An 8,669-nucleotide genomic window follows, 5' to 3' on the forward strand; every position below is an offset into this window, starting at 1 on the left:
TTTTTTTTTTTTTTTTTTTCAGTAAACTAAACAGATTGAGACTTTTAAATCTCCATGTCTGGCATTTTCTTCAGCCATTTGATCATTCTTACAGCCATCTTAAATGGAGACTCCATTTGGAGTCTTAAATTTTTTAACATCCCTGTGAAAATGGACACCACCAATATTATGTAGTGGTTTCATATCAATCTGACTAATGTCAAAGAAAGAAATAAAATCACCTCTGTACTTCTCAGTACTCTTTTGTTTCTGGGTCTAATGATCCCAGGAGCCTGCCATGCCACTAGCCCTGGGAGCTCATGTTCAGTTATTTTCACCCACTATGATCCCTAAATCCTGTCTAGCATTGTTGCTTTCCTGATGCAATCCTCCTTTCTTTAGTTATGACCTAAATCCTTATTCCTTGAAGTTTGACTTTGCATTTGGATGCGTTGGACAAAAACCCCTAATCACATTGATGGCCCTGTCCTCTTTACTATTTACTTTTCCACTAATCAATCTAAATGACTGCACAGTAACTGGAATAACTGTGCAGCACTGTTGCTGTAGGGTTTTTTCCTGATGCTACTGCACAGTAGCTTGTTACTAGTACACAATAGTGTCACATCACAGTTAATGCTCAGGAACGGTACCGCACAATAGCAATGAGCTACAGTGCAGTAGCCCATTGCTACTGCATTGTAGCATTTTGTGTAGTGATGCTATCTATTGCTGCTTTTATCATTATAAAATATTATCATAGAAAATTAGGGTTGGAAGGAGGTCATCTAATCCAACCCCCTTCTTGAAGGCCAACTGCATCATCCTAGGCAAGGCTTTGTCTAGCCAGGTCTTAAAAACCTTCAACGATAGAGAGCACACAACTTCTCTGGGTAATCTGAGTGCTTTGTCACCCTCCTACTGAGAAATAGTTTTTCTTAATATCTAACCTAAACTTCCCTTGCTGCAACTTGAGACTATTGCTACATGTTTTGTTATTTGCCACCACTGTGATCAGTCTAGCTCCATCCTCTTTGGAACCACCCTTCAGGTAGTTGAAGTTTGCTATCAAATCTCCACATTGTCTTCTGTTCTGCAGACTAAATAAGCCCAGTTCCCTCAGCCTCTCCTCATAATACCTGAATACACATTCGTTCATGAAATGAATACCTAAATACTAATGCATTTTACAATGAACATTGTCCTTAGATATGCAGTCTGAGATCAATAGTATTCTGAACAGGATTACTAGGCATTCTGGCAACTTAATTTAACTAGAAACACATTTGCACTGGTAGTTGGAAGTAAAGTAGTACTGTTAAGCCTTTTAAATTCCTAGGCTTTCTGGTATTAGTATCTAATTACTTTTGAGAATCTGGAGGCTGTGTAGACTTCAAAACAAAAAGTGTGATTGCAGTTTGTGTACACAAACCCAAGCTAGTATTTAGCTTGATTTAGCAGCAGCCAACTAATTGCAACAGCAAAAACTTCAGTGTGGCTTGGACAAGTTCACCTGAGACTCCACATAGCTACTTAGCATCAGAAGCACATGACATTTCAGCTATACTGCTATCAACACCTGAACTAGCTAGTTTAAAGTCTCAGAGGATATAATCGTAGTCATTTCTGGGTATACCTTTTTTCCTGATCAAAGGGTGCATCTACACAAGATTCCTTAATGCACATTAGCCTAGTTTACTGCTCAGTATAGGCACACGTCTACATGTGTGCATCCTTACTGCACAGTAAACTAGGCTAATTGTGGCTAAATTTAATACCAGCAAATGCAAATGCAGGTATCAAATTTAGTCATGATTAGATACTGCGCATTAATGCATGCATCTCCCTGCCACCAGGGGACCAGCCTGAGACCAGCCCCGGGGCTTTTGGTTAACAGCCTCTCCTGCCCCAGATCTAAGCTGCCTCTCTGGCAGCCAAGCAGCCATTTCGTACCCTGGAGGATACTTCACAGGCAGCCTGAGAGAGCATGTCATCTGTACAGGAACACTGCAGGACCTGTGTGCCTCCCTGGACAGGGCACACAGGCAGACTCGGCCAGTCCTGTCCCCCTAGCCAGAGCTGCTGCTTGTCCACGGATGAACATTGTAAAGGGCTGCAGCCGGCTGCACCCTTTGTCCAGCTCTGAAACTCCCCAGGGCTGCTGGCTGGCTGTCTCTGGCAGCAGGGCCAGTACCTGTTCCCTGCTGCTGCTCACCTCCAGCTGTCTCCTGTGATTGCAGGTCCTGTGGGCAATTGCCTCTGTCATGTGGCTCCCAGTCCCTGGGCATAGGAACATCTGCACAGGGGCCCAAAGAGCCGATGCAGAAGCACCACCATGTCATCATCCTCTTCCCTGTTGAGGCCTGGCCCCCATCCTTATATGCATACCTGAACACCTTCCAGGTCCAACTGGAGCCTGGAAGAGGTTGGTGACCTTGTGGCGCTCTGGAGTGTTGTGGAGGTTCAGAAGCAGTTTTCATGGGGCAGGCACCCAAGCATCCATATTTATGAGGCCCTGTCGTTCAGCAGCTCCCTGCTGCTGCCTCTTAGCCAAAGTGGATTTCTAGTATGAACCCTCAAAGTGAAAGACCAATGTATTATGAATCGTTGTTTCAAGTGTTTGAATTTGGACATCTTTAACTAAGGTACCCCAAAATACATAGTCACTTTTGAAAGTTAACCAGTAAAGGATTATTTTGATTTTAAAATAGCTTATGTTATAAACAGATGTCAAAGAGCCTGCTTTCCATAGAGGAGATGTGTATTGCTTCTGAAAAATCAGTCTGCAATTAAGAGTGTCAGTCACTACTGATAATCATTTTTGAAAATGTAGGCCATTATGTATACAGTAGCTATAGTGTTCCAGACACTTTGGATAGCTTTTCCCTGAGAAGTAACTCTACAATGGCAAGAATCCAATAGCAAGTGAATAGTGTGGCAAACCAAATGAGGCATCTTCTGCCAGTTTTATTTACTAGATTAGATGCAACCTGATATCTCCTCTGTAAAAGGTTTCTTTTACAAAGCAGGGAGGAAAAATCATTAGTTACAAGATAGGTCCAGAAGCAACTATTTTGTCCTTTAAGCAACAGTACACACCAAAGAGAAGTTAGATTGGATCTGACAAACCAATTTTTAAACCTGATTGTGTAGGTGATCAGTATCTGGCTTAAATGGTAGCTAATAAGTTTAAGGCAGAATGTAGTTTCATGTGAAGAGACAGTTTTCATTGCAAATATATTAAGAATGTTCTGGGATTTCAGTAATCTGTTGTTGGTAACCAGTTGATAATTGTAACTTCTGTTGTAGTGTCTACAAGACGATAATAAATAGTTGTTTATTTCAGAAGAGAGTCTCAGCTCATCTGTTGTTGTTAGCAGAGGCTACCGTTAGTTCAGCACATTTTGTCAGGTATCCAATACCCAAGTAATGTGACATGAAATAAAGAAGCATTAGCGCACTTGATTCCCTGCCACTGACTCCTAGCGAATGCTGATGAATTTCATCCTCTGAGTATAGTAATGAGTTGCCACCATCTGTCAGCATAGTATTATCTATTACCCTGAAATGAGGGAGACCTGTAGACCTTCATGCCATTCTTGGTAGGTAATCTATGCAAAAAATCCCTTATGCTTCTTCATTGCATTGGTTTAATATATGCATTGGCTTAATACATGCCAAGTTCTAGATTTCTCCTGTGACTAAAATTCCCCACGTGGGGCCCAGGAAAGTGTTTTACCTCTATGTTGTAAAGGATGTTCTCAGGTGCATGTTTATCTCTAATTTGTTTAAAATAGCTACCCTGAAATCCATAATACCTTTGGGAGTCTCACTGTACTGTTTAGCAGAATAACCTATGAACAACTTCCTGAATGATGAATGCACTGCAAGATCACTCATCAATTAACATGTTAAGGTAAATGCAATCAAATTTTAATTAAAATAGAATGTGTTAGTAAGTAATGAGTGAATGTACTGGCTTGGATTTCTTTGTGCCCACCTTGGTGGTGGCATGAGGGAGATGCATAGCCAGAGAATGAGAGAGAATCAGGAGAAAATTTTCAGTTTGAAAATGCAGTGATGGCAATAGGTCTCCATGTGCTCCAATACTCTCCACGTGCTCCCTTTCTCAATGTGAAAAATATTTGCAACCCTCCTAAGGGTTCACTAAAGTAAAAGTAAAAATAATATAAGCTAACTTTGTTATGCCTTCTATAACTTCTGTGCGCATGTCTTTCATGAGTTTGATAAAGAGTACTTGCTACTGAAGGATAAAACTATGCTGAGAGCAGGGAAGAGATATTTTTGTTTTCAGCTGCAATTAAGTTTTCAATGCCCTGTAAGTAGAGCTGGACAGAAAACAACATTTTCTTCCCATTCAGTGAAAATTTGAATTTCAAAAACATTCCCATTTCCTTTAAAAAATGTTTATGAAAAATTGGAGAAAGAGAAAAAGGGTTCACTCCAGGATAGGCAAGGACACCGTGATTAGGGCACTCTCATGGGATGTGACAGGCCCATGGTTGAACTCCCTGGTCTGGATTGCACCAAATAGAAACTTAAACCTGGGTCTTTCAAATCTCACGTAAGTGTCTTCCTTATTGGGATACTGACTATTTGGGGATGGTTCTCTCTTAGCCTCTCCTGTTAAAAGCATTTTATTTTGTATAAATAATTAAATCTTAACTGGGTCAGAAATGGAGGCTAAGTACAGACAGTTGAAAAGCCCGAGACTGACTTGATTCAGTCTTTGCAGGTTAGTTTAAACTGAACAGATTAATTTGAAACCGAAGTGAACGTACATTTACCTTTGATTCAGGAAATGTAGCCACATGCCTGCAGTGGCTCAGGCCAGAAGCGGGGAGGAGCTAGAACATGTCTCTCTGGCTGTGTGTTCACTTCCTCTTCCTGCTGCCCCCAACATCTCTGGGATTTGCTGTCCAGAATTACAGCAGCAGGACTCTGCAGGATTGCTCATCACTTCCTCTTCCTGCTTCCAGGTGCCTCTGGGATTTGTAGTTGCAGCCAGTAGTAAGCTTGAGCAAGGAAAGTGCTGTTTAACCCCCCTTTCTGGCCCCAGACCCTAGTCAAGGTTTGTCTGGACTGCATCCCCAGCCAGGCTCTCTCCTTGCCCCTTCCCTTGTTAGCCAGCCCTCACTGCTCTATTTAGGGAGAAGAGAGGTGGGGCAAGCTCTGTTCTCTGGAGCAGATAGCTCAGTTCAGCCCAGTGCTGGAAAGCATGCTGGGATGTTGAGGGACTGTGATTTTAACTTGAAGCAGGAAGGTCTCTGGGACAAAAGTTTCATAAACCAGTTTGACCCAAATCAATTAAGTCTGATACTACGTTCAACCTGGTTTATCTTAAACCAGTTTCATCCATTTTGAAACTGGTTTATGTACACGGAGCTTCTGTTCTGTTCCAGGTTTAAATCAGTTTCTGATCACTTAAACCGATTTACGTGCAACTTCTGTCCCTAGCCAGAGACAGCAAGACTGACTCTAATTCAGAAGTTAAAACTCTTTTGATCTAAGGGAGGCCTCCCTTCAAGTTCTCATGTCACCAGTGCATTCCCTAGGTATTGAGCTATAGAGTGAATTTTTCCTTCTGGCCCAATTAATATTTAAATATTTATATATTCTTAAATAACTCCAGCAGGAAATATTGATGGGTGGGGAGCTCTCTCTTTACCTGTGCTTTTGAGACAAATTTCTGTTTGAGACTGAGAAAACCTTCTGACAAACTTTATTTAACCGATAAACTTCTGAATTTTTTAAAAATTTAGATGCATACACATTGTCTAATGAAAACAGTGTTCAGTAAAGTCTGAACAGTCCTACTCATGATCGCAATCCTTTTTGTAACTTGCCCTGTTTGAGTAAAACTGATTGCAGCACCTGTGTTTTGTAAATTCCCTCAAAAGCCCACCAGATACCTCTGATCAGACACCATAGTATCTAATCTCCTTCCCCAGTGTAATGATGATCTGTACAGAGAAACATGATTTTCTGATTATTTTGTTATGTCCAGATAAGATTTAATTTCTTCCTCCTTATTTTTCACGCTAACATAACTGCTTGTAAGAGGCTTATATGTATATTAAAGATTTTAAAATTTACAAGTATGCTTTTTAAATAAAGAAATAGGCCATTATGATGGCTGTCAGCCATTGCAGGAATGTGGCTTGATTCATTCAGGGCTTGATTTGAGGTTCACTGAAATTGGTAAGAGACTATGTGTTGACTTGCATGGACTTTGGAACATCTGTTTTGGAACAAATTTGGGTTTCTGTATATGTGTATGCAGTCTATAGTTCTGTTACTTGGACCTAGTTACCCATTTCTCCATGCTCCTCATGTTATGTCCCTAGTTTTTGTGATGGGAGCTGTAATTTTTAAGGTCAAAAGGGACTGATATAATCATTTAGTATTTGTCCCTGGATAGCACGTCAGAATATCACTCAGTAACTCCTGAGTCAAGCCCATACCTTGTGGTTCATCTAGGACACAACTTTTGGAAAGATACCCAGTCTTGAATTTTAAAGACTTGAAATAATGGAGACTTGGCATTCCTCACGGGCTATTTTTCATAATATACTTTGTCCCTGTTCAATTTCAAATGATTGTGTGTTCCTATTTCCAAGTTAGGCACCTTTGTTGGCAACAGCAAAAAAATGATTGAATGAGTAGATGCTAAATTCTACTTTCATTCCTTGAAACTGGTCTGTTAGTTCAACAGCTAAAGAATCTACATGCATATGGAGAAAAGGATGACTATGTAGTAAGGGAGATGAGAAGGTTGGGCTGCATTTTTTTGTTGTCCTAGAAAGTCTGTTTGTTCCTGTTCTCAGACCTTTTTAATGAATGGCTGCTATGTCAATGCCTAAGATGTTGCATACATTCGTCTGCGTGAAGATACCTCCATGTACAGCTGAATCTCGTGTCCAAGAAACATGGTCATCTGACCCTGACAACGGGTGCCTGCCTTGCCAGACATGTTGAATTCCCTCCAGAAAACATTGTGTAGAGGCAAGGTAAGGTTCTGTGGAGAAGGGAGGTGAAAAAAGTGTCAACTAAATGGACAGTTTTGGTGCAAAGGGGGCTTTTGAAGAAGCCTTGGGACTTTGCTGTGCACTTCAGTGGACTAAGAACCAAAAGATACTCGATTGGAGAGTTGGTAAGTAGTGTTAAGCAATTGCATAAAACCTAGTGACTGCCTCCTTGAATCAGTGCTGGCTGCTCAGTAGCAGTAGATTCACAAATCTGACTTCTTTGCCCCCTGAAAATGGTATGGAAGTTACAAGTATCAGCAAAGCCAAACAAAAGACATGATGGGAAGAGACTGCAGCTACAAATACAACACTTTCTACTTTGAGTGTGCTTACTGAACAGATGGGTAGCCCATAAATATCAGATTTGTTGTCAACAATACATTTTAGTGTCTGTGGATTGAGACCATAATTCATCAATCTGGTATGAGCAGGCATTTTTACAATAAAAGCAATGTGATATCTGTACATTTAGTATTATTAACAATTATAATTACAGGCCAATTTTTCAACTGTATATTTAGCAGCAAGAAAGAAATTAACACAAAATGTATTTTTTTAAACTTAGCTTTTTAAACTTCTCCTAAATTGTGATGAGTTTCTGAATCTTTTTCCATCATAGCCTCTGCTAGTCTCTCTGCCACACGCTGTTCCCTGTTCTTTCCCTTCCTGCTGTTTTTTTCCCTTGTAGCATTTTCTTTCTTCACTTATTGTTAACCTCACACAGCCACAACCTGCTGATTTTTCAATGGCTTCCAGCAGCATTTATTATCCAGCACTCTTCTTCAATCAGTGGATCTACAGAGGCACAGTGCACTCAGGGGTGCTTATATAATGGATTACAATCAAAGACATTAGGAAGATGTGTTCTGCAATATTTTTATGGAATTTATTTGTGCAGTTGGCTTTAAAGGAAGAGAGTCATACAATACTAAAACTCTGAACTGTGATGGTGTGTTTTCCATCCAAGCATTTCCGAGGACTTTACTGACCATTAATGAAGTAAGCCTCTCAGCATTCCAGGGGGATTTATTAGGAATGTCGTGGTTTAATTGTGTCCCCATTTTATGGATCATGAAACAGGTCACTGAGTCTTCAACTGGGATTTTATCTTGTGACCATTAACATGTGTTAGCAAATGGATGGTAAGGAAATACCTTTTTCTTTAAGTGTGGGCACACCCTGAGGTGGACAGACCTGAAGTCAAACAGCAAGTCAATAATAGAGCAGGAAAGAATCATTCCCGTATTGACCAGACTCCCAATGCAATGCTCATTTCTGAGCCATCCACAGTATGTTGTTATAGAGGCTGGGTGGTTTCTGGTGTGTGTGCAGCAAAGTGTGTGCGTCTCGAGTCTACAGGCAGTCATACGCTTCATTGAACTTGATAGGTATGAGAGATGACTTGCATAAAGGTTAAATGAGGGAACAGTTAAATGACTCTTTTGTTAGTAGTAGCTAAACAGTGGCAAAACATAGCCCAAGTCTCAGGCTACTTTAGCAAGGCTGGAGTAGGAGACTGGCTATTTAGTCAGAAGGGTTGGATAGATATTGTTTGATGGAGCTATGTTTGCCTAGGTCTGATAAGACTTCTGAAAACCCAGGAAGACAGCAAGAGAAGCATTGGGAACATGGCCTGGAAAC

This window comes from Gavialis gangeticus, unplaced genomic scaffold, assembly GCF_001723915.1.
Source record: "Gavialis gangeticus isolate Ggan-Ray unplaced genomic scaffold, GavGan_comp1, whole genome shotgun sequence".
Lineage (NCBI taxonomy): Eukaryota > Metazoa > Chordata > Crocodylia > Gavialidae > Gavialis > Gavialis gangeticus.